This window comes from Monodelphis domestica, chromosome 7, assembly GCF_027887165.1.
Source record: "Monodelphis domestica isolate mMonDom1 chromosome 7, mMonDom1.pri, whole genome shotgun sequence".
NCBI classification, from domain to species: domain Eukaryota; kingdom Metazoa; phylum Chordata; class Mammalia; order Didelphimorphia; family Didelphidae; genus Monodelphis; species Monodelphis domestica.
This window is the reverse complement of record NC_077233.1, coordinates 112,246,251-112,256,351: the sequence shown is the minus strand read 5'-3', so window position 1 is coordinate 112,256,351 and position 10,101 is coordinate 112,246,251. Positions and strand designations below refer to the sequence as shown.

Below are 10,101 nucleotides of genomic sequence, written 5' to 3'. Positions count from 1 at the left end.
TTAAAATTTTGACTTGTGTGCCCAATGCCTAGCACAACTAGGTGCTTACTTAATAAATGCTTGATTGCATGATTGATCTTTAAAGTCAAAGAGCAGCATTCAGATAAGTGCACTGAGTTTAGGAAGCCCTGAGTTTAAATTCGGCTTAACATTTAGAAGAAAACTAAAGGTTTCAATAGGTGAATAAAAGGAAAGAGAGCACCCAGGGCATGGGAGAAAGTCTATACAAAGTCATTGAATGTCAAATATCAGGAATACCAAGTAGGACAGTTTGGCTTGATTGTACAATTTAGGTGCAAATTAGAAAGGAGCAATGATGAGTAAGTCTCCATTTCCAAGTTGTTGCAGAGATACTAATCAAGTATTGCACAAGATCTAATCATCATTTATTGTTCTCCAAGAAGGAGTAACAAGTAAGGATAAACCAGACTGATGATCCATCTCCCAACCAACTTGTGGCTACAAGAAACTGTAACACACGTAGTAGTTACACTTTAGTTAAATTTTACAGATGGATAAAACCAAGTTGAGGGTAACTAACGGGCCTCACAACCTTCAAGGATTTAGGGGAATGCCTGCCCAAAGCATGTGAAGACTCCCCCCAGCGGAATAGGAAGATGAAAACAATTTGTTCCAACAACCATTAAAGCAGCTGAAGCAAGTCTTATGGAATCCTTAGAGTTTGGTAAGATTTTGAAGGCTCCAAGACCATCCACTGCAACCTGGGCCATCACCAGTCATCTTGACTTTTGTCTTACCACTGGACTTTGATGTCTCTGGAACAAAGAGTGAGGCTGGAGATTTTGTACAACTCCGCCTCACTAAAATACAATTCAAGAGTAAGTCAAGACATTGCTCATTGTGATGCCATTGGTCTTATTAAACAAAAAAATGGACAACAAACAACAGCAGAGTTTGGGAAGGGGAATAGGAATAAAGTATATCAGCTTGGAAAGACAGATTGGAGTCATGCTATTAATGCCTTTACTAGAGAAATAGGGAAACATATTTTATTCTAGATCCTTGAATATTCTTGAAAGGGGAATAAGTTCATAAGACCCACCAGGAAATGTTTTGTGATTTGATAATAATTCAGATTGCATATATATATATATATACACATATATATATATATATAATGATAGCATTGCTAATAATTGCTCAATTAGGTTTGAGGAATATTACCACTAGTAGTTATTGGGGAATATATAATTTCTTTATTATGATATCTCCTGGTATGGAAATTTCTTCCACCAATTCAGATAGCTTCTAGACTCAGACTAGGGAGCTGAGAGGTTAAGTGATATCCCTAGTCAAATATCCAATATATGATAAATGTAAGGTCTCTATGAAGAGAATATAGCTGCTAACTTCTCAAATTTCTACCTCTTAAAAATGGCCTCAGTTGGCTTCACTGTGGCTTATAACTTAAAATTGTTTACTGGATTCTTGAAGATGCCCAGGGACACATAGCTAGTAAGAATTTGAGATCAGACTTTTAGCACAGGAAGATGAATCTTCTTGGTTCCAGACCTGGCATTCAACCCACTGTGCCACCTAGTTCCTAAGACAACAATGAAATATATGGAGTAAAAGAATACAAGGGAAAATATCCATAAGAAGTTAATAACTCTATAGTAACTAGAACTACAGAAAAGATGACCAACATATTGTGGTTGGAAAATCTAATAAAAGAATCAAGTGGAGAGAAAATGATTGAAATTAAAAAAAAACTTTTATGAAGAAGAATCAATTATATGGAAGGGAATCTAGAAAATCTTAACTAAGTGAAGCACTCTCTGAAAAAAGAAATATAGGAGATTAAATAATTCCAGAAGTATTGGTGATGGTGGTGTTATTTATCTTTCATTTTCAAAAAGCACCAATGATATAATGGGGTGATGTTTTGATTTTTGTATGAATTTGAGTTAAATGAGGCTGAATTGCACAGTTGTCAGCTATCTTATCTTCCAGAGTTATTGAAATCCAGTGGCAAGACAAAAGTCAAAACAACTGGTGATGGCCTTGGATATGCAATGGATGATGACCTTGGCATCTTTGGTGTCTGATCAAGATCTAAGTGCTCCACAGTGTCTGCTTTTAATTTCCTTCATCACCATTTGTTTTCATCTCATCTAACCACCCACTCTACTGCAACAGGTATTAGAGGAAAATCAAAGGATAGAAAAAATTGGAGGCAAGAAATATCTATAAGCAAAGATGAAGGAATGATCTGAAAGAGAGAAATTAAAGAGTCGTTGCTCTTCCAGAAAATCATAATGAAATAAGAACCTGCATTAACTATCCAGGAAATTGAAAAATAAAAGTTCCCAGAATCATAAGAACCATGGAGCAGATAGAGTGCTGGAATGCAAAGGACAGCAGCAGAGAGAAATTGCAAGTTGAATTTACCCAGAATATAGTCACCAATCTTCAGAACTTCTTATTCAAAGGAAGAACATAAACAGTTGGGAAGAATGTTCACATTAAAGATAACTCTATTTTGAGCCATTAAGGAACATTTATAATCAAATAAATCAAAATTAGACAAAGCAGAATGCAGAACTATGATATATTTAAAGGAAAGGAAATATCTTACTTATCTTTTGTTAATGCTTTTTATATCCTAATATTTATATATGTGAACATATTTTATCTTCCCTAATGAATCAACTTCTATATGTACACACACATATGGAGATACAGACAGACATGGGAAGATTTGTATCAAGTTTTTCAGTTTAAAGAAAGTGGAGTTGGAAGAACAATATATACATGGCTATAGTAATGTGAACACAATTCACATTGAGAGCATCTGATTGAATATTACAGTCAATGTTATTATTATAATATTAATTTTAAAGGCTCTAGCCTCATTCTGTTAATAACTGATAAATTTTGGGGGGAGAATATACCTGTAAGTGGAGTGTTAAGTGTTAAAGAAATGTATGTCATTTCCACATAAAATTAAAAGTTAACAAGCAAATGCATAATATAAACAGAATTTGGTGTGGAAAGGGGTATTAACTTCCATAAGTGAAGAAAGTTTTTAATCACTTTATCAAAACCATTTATATGCAATGTGCTACCTATGTAGAATGTGCCTACCTCAATGAGCTTATGATTCTATCTTGCTATCAAACTCCATTTCTTGGCATTTGAAAGCTTCCCCCACCTGGCTTCATCCCAGCTTTCCAATCTTATTTTATATTATACTCCTTTTCATACTCTGCATTCTTGCCTCACTAACTAACTGGCTCTATTAGCTCTGCACATATCTCCTATAATTATGACTTCATTTACTCTTTTCCATATGTTACTTCTCTGCATTTCTAGGCTTATTGAGTTCCTATCCTACCATTGAACCATATTTACATTCTACCTTTTCCTCAGAATCTTTCCCTGACCATTTGATAATAATCGGTGACATATACAGCACATTAAAGTTTGCAAGTTGGCTGAAGGGGAACAATACAAACTTATTAATCATTCACTAACTACCAGGAGCTATGTATATTACAAATATTGACTCATCTGGTCCTCACAACCCTGGGATATAGGTGCTATTTTGATCTCCATTTTACAATAGATAAAACTGAGTGAGGCAGAAGTTTAGTGACTTTTTGAGACTGGATTTGAGTTTAGGTCTTTCTGACTCCAAACAGCCTCTAGCTACTCCCTCACTTAACTTCCTCTACGTAACCAAATGTATTTCTGGATATTATTGCATTCAAACATCATAGGAATCCCATGAGGTAAGGACCACAGATATGATTGTTCATTATGTTACATATAAGGAAACTGATGCTAGGTTAAATGAGGTGCCTGTCGTCACATAGTAAGTGTCAAGAGTCATTTCATATTCAGGTCTTTCTGACTTCAAGTTCAGCAAGTTAATGACTTCCTTTGACCTCATATAATAATAAATGTTGAAGCTTTCTGAGGCGCTTATCATGTACTTGTCATCTATGGCTTAGTCTGTTTCCTTTTCCTCTCCTTCCCAAACATGGGATAAGTTTGTCCTCTGGCTCTGCTTTCACACTAGAGTAAAATGCCAGTAAAATCAGCAGAAGAAAACTTAGAAAAGGCTTAAGTTCATGTTTTCTACATAGGTATGCAGGTGAATTGTCTTTTGCTATGTGCCACCCCTTCCCTCCTACAAAAATATGTAATATACAAGAACTTGATATGGGACAGATTTTATTCCATCCACCACAAAAATGGAGACATTTGCAAAGGCTGCACAGGTACAAATACAGGAGAAACAACACTCAAATGGTCTAGTATGCATTACTGTTACTTTGGTGTCTTATCCACTGGTAGACTATAAGCTCCTAAATATTTATGTTATCGACTGTGCTTCAAACAATTTCCTGTACACAATAGATATTTCATAAATATTTCAGTATAAATGAATTAACTAATGATTTAAAGACCAGTGATTGTGCTATATTATGTCCAAAATAAACCTTTTTAGGCATCCCACTTTCACAAAGATTTATTCTATTATATAGCTCATTGAGAAAAAAAGTTATTTAGCAGGATTATTATTGCCAGGATTATAATTTTTAAAAAATCTACTTGGGCTACTACTTAAATTATCTAAAATTAAGCTATATATAAGATATTCTACAATTTTTATTAATGAAATTTTTTCCCGAGTTAGTCGGATATTGTTTTAGCTACTTGCTTCTCAAATTTGTTAAAAATAAGAATTTTATTGTTAGTCATGATAGATTTAAAATGGTACAGTGAAAAGAATGGTAATTTTATAATGAAGGAATCAAAGATCTAGAATCATAAAGAACCTCAGAAGTCACTTACTGATCCAACACTTTCCATTGTACACTTGAGGAAGCTGAATCACATGGAGGTGAGGAAACTGAATCACATGGAGGTGAAATAACTTGCCCAAAGTTCTGCAGTTAATAACTGTCACAGGTGAAATTTGAACCTAAGTTCACTTATTCTGGAAGCAAGACTTCACTTTATCCTGAGGATTCTAAACACCTATTTCAAATGGGATTTGAGGAATCATATTCTCTAACGTCTTGAGAAATTTATATACTACCAAATTACATGGTATGTGCATGTGTGAGAGAGAGATTTTGAAATATCAAAAATAAATTCTATTATTACTAATATTTTATTTTGATGATAGTTTGAGAGCTGGATTTTAAGATACTGTTCTTAACAACGTCCATTTCTTGTCTTTAAATGACTGCCTGCCCTTTGACCCAGCCATACCACTGCTGGGTTTGTACCCCAAGAGATAATAAGGAAAAAGACTTGTGCAAAAATATTTATAGTTACACTATTTGTGGTGGCAAAAATTTGGAAAATGAGGGGATGCTTTTTGATTGGGGAGTGGCTGAATACATTGTAATATATATGTTGGTGATGGAATACTATCGTGCTCAAAGGAATAATAAAGTGGAGGAATTCCATGGGGACTGGAACAACCTCTAGGAATTGATGCAGAGTGAGAGGACAGAACCAGAAAAACATTATACACAGAGACTGATACACTGTGGCACAATCGAATGTAATGGACTTCTCTACTAGCAGCAATTCAATAATCCAGGACAATTCTGAGGGATTTAGGAGAAAGAATGCTTTCCAGATCCAGAGGAAGAACTGTGGGCATAGAAACACAGAAGAAAAACAACTGCTCAATCACAAGGGGGGGGGTCGATGGAGACATGATTGGGGATGTAGACTCAAAGAGATCACCCTAATACAAATATTAATAATATGGAAATAGGTCTTGATAAATGATACATGGAAAACCCAATTGAATTGCTTGTTGGTTATGGGAGGGGGAAGGTAGGAAAAGAGGGAAAGAATATGAATCATGTAACCATGGAGAATTATTCCAAATTAAACAAACAAACAAACAAAGTCCTTTTCTTGCCAAGGAAGAGTTGATTTAGATAGTCCAAATACCAAAATATAGCATATGGGCATAATTAAAACAGATCTGAAAAATAGATCTGTGATGATGCTGTGCCCCATTTAAAATATAAAAATCTTTGTAATAAATAGTAAACACAGGAAGAAAATGTCCATAGTGTATGTAACATGGAAAAATGGATTTGTTTAAAGCTCATTTCCTTTTGTAATTAACTAGGTGGACTATGATTTCAAAATTTCAACCCAAACAAAAATGAAAATACAATGAAGTTTAATGTGTTAGATGGTTTATTCCAGTATAAAAAGTCCCTCTTTAAATGATTCAGCTGTAATGGAATTTAAGGTCAAATTCACAGATCTGAAACTACTGGTTTATATAACACATGATAAATACTCTTTGGTAGTCCCTTTCTGTCTTGTCATACCTGAATTATCTTTTACATAAAATGGACATGTTTGATTTCAAAGGGGAATGGTAGAGCATAATTTGCTTGTTTCAATATGAAATGAAATAATTATTAATTATGGTGAAAATGTGTGCTCTATAACTTGTAAGTTGTCATCTAGCAAGTTTCTGAGTGCCTCATAATTCTGCTTTTGTTACTAAGCATTTATCCAATCATTTAAGAAAAAAATATCATTTCCTTTTTTGCTTTTGGGTCCTAGTCCGTGACATCATTAGTGTAGGGAACATTAGGAATAGAAATATTTTCTGTGCAGTTCAGCTGGTCACATAGCTAGTATATGTCAGTGAAAGATTTGAGCTCAAATTTTTCTTACTCTACCCTTAATTCTGTGCAAACCTGCCTCTCTTGATATGCATTAAGTAAATCTTATTTTAAGTTGGAATGATTGACTCAAAATAACCAAACCAAATCTCCTGTTAATAATTCTCTAAGAAAGAGCAATAATGAAATGTGAAGTGGCAATTCTTTATACTTGTATTTCAAACTAGAGGTGCTGGTATTTACAGTTTATAAACATTATTTTTCATTCTTTTTCTATAGTTAAGCATGTGAATAAATATCAAATTTAAAATTCAATCTGATAAAATGACATTTGTAAGTATTTTTAGTTGGAATTTTGGTCCTATTATCTAGGAGTTGACTCTAAATCAATTTATAATTTAAATACTGTCTAGTTTGACAACTTCAATGAGCTAACTATCTGGATATTAAGCTCCAGATCATTACTATTAAGGCTAATCCTGATGGAATTACCTGATAATAATATTTGTTATCCCTTTTAGAATGTTATAGTTGCATGACTCTTTTGCATGTGTCTACCCTGACTAAATTTCTCTATCACCAACATAAATAGGAACTCCAGATCTGTTTCAAATGAAGGTAAATTTAAATTTGGCTGAATGCCTCTTATAAAATAATTATTTGTATTGAGAGAATATCAGTTTTTTCACCATGCCCCTGAAGAAAATGTGTATCAAATAAAGGGAGCCTAAATTTAATTCAGGCCCAGATCAAATAGAAGCAACGTTTTAAAGATAAACAAAGTTCTCTTTTACCAGAAACAGACTCATGTTCAAAAACTTAAACCTGTAAGAAATTATGTCAATGCACCATTACCAGACATGACTAAAAGTCTGCTAGTACAAGGCGATGCTCCCAATCCTACACACCCATAAATAGACAACTTCCCCATCCATATCGATATGGAAGCATGTTTTCTGCACAACAGTGGCAGTTACTTCACTTTTCTTCAGTGATTTGAGTGTTTTATTTTGTGAATGCTTTGATGTTTTTTGGAGGGAGGTTGTTTGTTTTTGTTTCTGAGTTCTCATACGAGGTTCCATATTGGCTAACCATGAGAAATGAAATGCAACCCATTATCTAGAACACTAACAGGTCAAAAATTGATATCCATATGGAAGAATTCTCTAGTCTAGTTTAATACATGATATATAAAAATAATTATGAATTAAATATTAAAATATTTTAATTTATATTTTTATTATTCCTTCAGATCAAAAGATTCTTAACATTTTTTAATGTGATGAATTTTTTTGTCAATCTAGTGAAGCCCGTAGACCCCTTTTTATTTTTATTTTATTTTATTTATTTTCCATTTGAATGAGTTTATTTAGTCAATTTAGAACATTATTCTTTGGTTACAATAATCACACTATTTCCCTCCCTCCCATCCACCCACTCTTCCCTCAACCAATGCACAATTTCATTGGATATTACTTGTGTCCTTGATCAGAACCTATTTGCATGTTGTTGTTTACATTAAGATGATCATTTAAAGTCTACATCCCCAACCATATCCCTTCGACCCATGTATTCAAGCAGTTGTTTTTCTTCAGTATTTTTACACCCACTGTGTTTCCTCTGGATGTGGATAGTGGTTTTTCTCATATGTTCCTCCAAGTTGTTCAGGGTCATTGCATTGCCACTAATGGAGAAGTCCATTAAATTCGATTGTACCACAATGTATCAGACTCTGTGTACAATGTTTTCCTGGTTCTGCTCCTCTCACTCTGCATAAATTCCTGGAGGATGTTCCAGTCCCCATTGAATTCCTCCACTTTATTATTCCTTTGAGCACAATAGTATTCCATCACCAACGTATACCACAATTTGTTCAGACATTCCCCAATTGAAGGGCATCCCCTCATTTTCCAAATTTTGCCACCACAAAGAGCGCAACTATGATATGAATATTTTTGTATATGTCTTTTTCCTTATTATCTCTTTGGGGTACCAGCAGTGCTATGGCTGGATCAAAGGGCAGACAGTCTTTTAGCGCCCTTTGGACATAGTTCCAAATTGTCCTCCAGAATGGTTGGATCAATTCACAACTTTACCAGCAATGAATTAATGTTCCTACTTTGCCACATCCCCTCCAACATTCATTACTTTCCTTTGCTGTCATGTTAGCCAATCTGCTAGGTGTGGGGTGATACCTCAGAGTTATTTTGATTTGCATTTCTCTGAATCTAAGAGATTTAGAACACTTTTTCATGTGCTTATTAACAATTGCCTATTCATGTCCCTCGCCCATTTATCAATTGGAGAATGGCTTGATTTTTTGTACAACTGGTTTAGCTCTTTATAAATTTGAGTAATTAGACCTTCGTCAGAGGTTTTTGTAATGAAGAGTGTTTCCCAATTTTTTGCTTCCCTTCTAATTTTGGATACATTAGTTTTGTTTGTACAAAAACTTTTTAATTTGATAAAATCAAAACTATTTATTTTACATTTTGTAATTTTTTCTCACTCTTGCTTGGTTTTAAAGTATTTCCTTTCCCAAAGATCTGAAAAGTATACTATTCTGTGTTTGCCTAATTTGCTTATAGTTTCCTTCTTTATATTCAGGTCATTCACCCATTCTGAGTTTATTTTGGTGTAGGGTGTGAGATGTTAATCCAAACCTAATCTCTCCCAAAATGTCTTCTAATTTTCCCAGCAGTTTTTATCAAATAGTGGGTTTTGGTCCCCAAAACTGGGGTCTTTGGGTTTATTATAGACTGTCTTGCTGAGGTCATTTACCCTACTGATCCTCCTTTCTGTCTCTTAGCCAGTAACAAATTGTTTTGATAACCATTGCTTTATAGTATAGTTTGAGATCTGGGACTGCAAGTCCTCCTTCCTTTGCATTTTTTTTTCATGATTTCCCTGGATATCCTTGATCTTTTGTTCTTCCAAATGAACTTTGTTATGTTTTTTTCTAATGCAGTAAAAAAGTTTTTTGGTAGTTCAATGAGTATGGCATTAAATAAGTAAATTAATTTGGGTAGGATTGTCATTTTTATTATGGTAGCTCGTCCCACCCATGAACAATCAATGTTTTTCCAATTGTTTAGATCTAGTTTTAATTGTGTGGAGAGTGCTTTGTAGTTGTGTTCATATAGTTACTGTGTTCATCTCAGCAGATAGATTCCTAAGTATTTTATATTGTCTAGGGTGATTTAATTTCTCTTTGTAATTCTTTCTGCTAAAATGGGTTAGAGATATATAGAAATGTTGATGACTTATGTGGGTTTATTTTGTATCCTGCAACTTTGCTAAAATTGTTGATTTTTTCGACTAGATTTTTGGTTGATTCTCTGGGGTTCTTTAAGTAGACCATCATATCATCTGCAAAGAGTGATAGCTTGGTCTCTTCATTGCCAATTTTAATAACTTCAATTTCTTTTTCTTCTCTAATTGCTGCTGCTAGTGTTTCTAG

General features: G+C 34.0%; 1 non-coding gene across 1 annotated transcript; it reads right to left on the bottom strand.

The window, feature by feature from the left end:
- Positions 1–299: 299 nt before the first annotated feature.
- LOC130455677 (U8 small nucleolar RNA) lies at positions 300–436 on the bottom strand. Its single transcript, XR_008913780.1, has one exon. It is a non-coding gene; the product is annotated as a U8 small nucleolar RNA (small nucleolar RNA).
- Between the last annotated feature and the right edge of the window lie 9,665 nt (positions 437–10,101).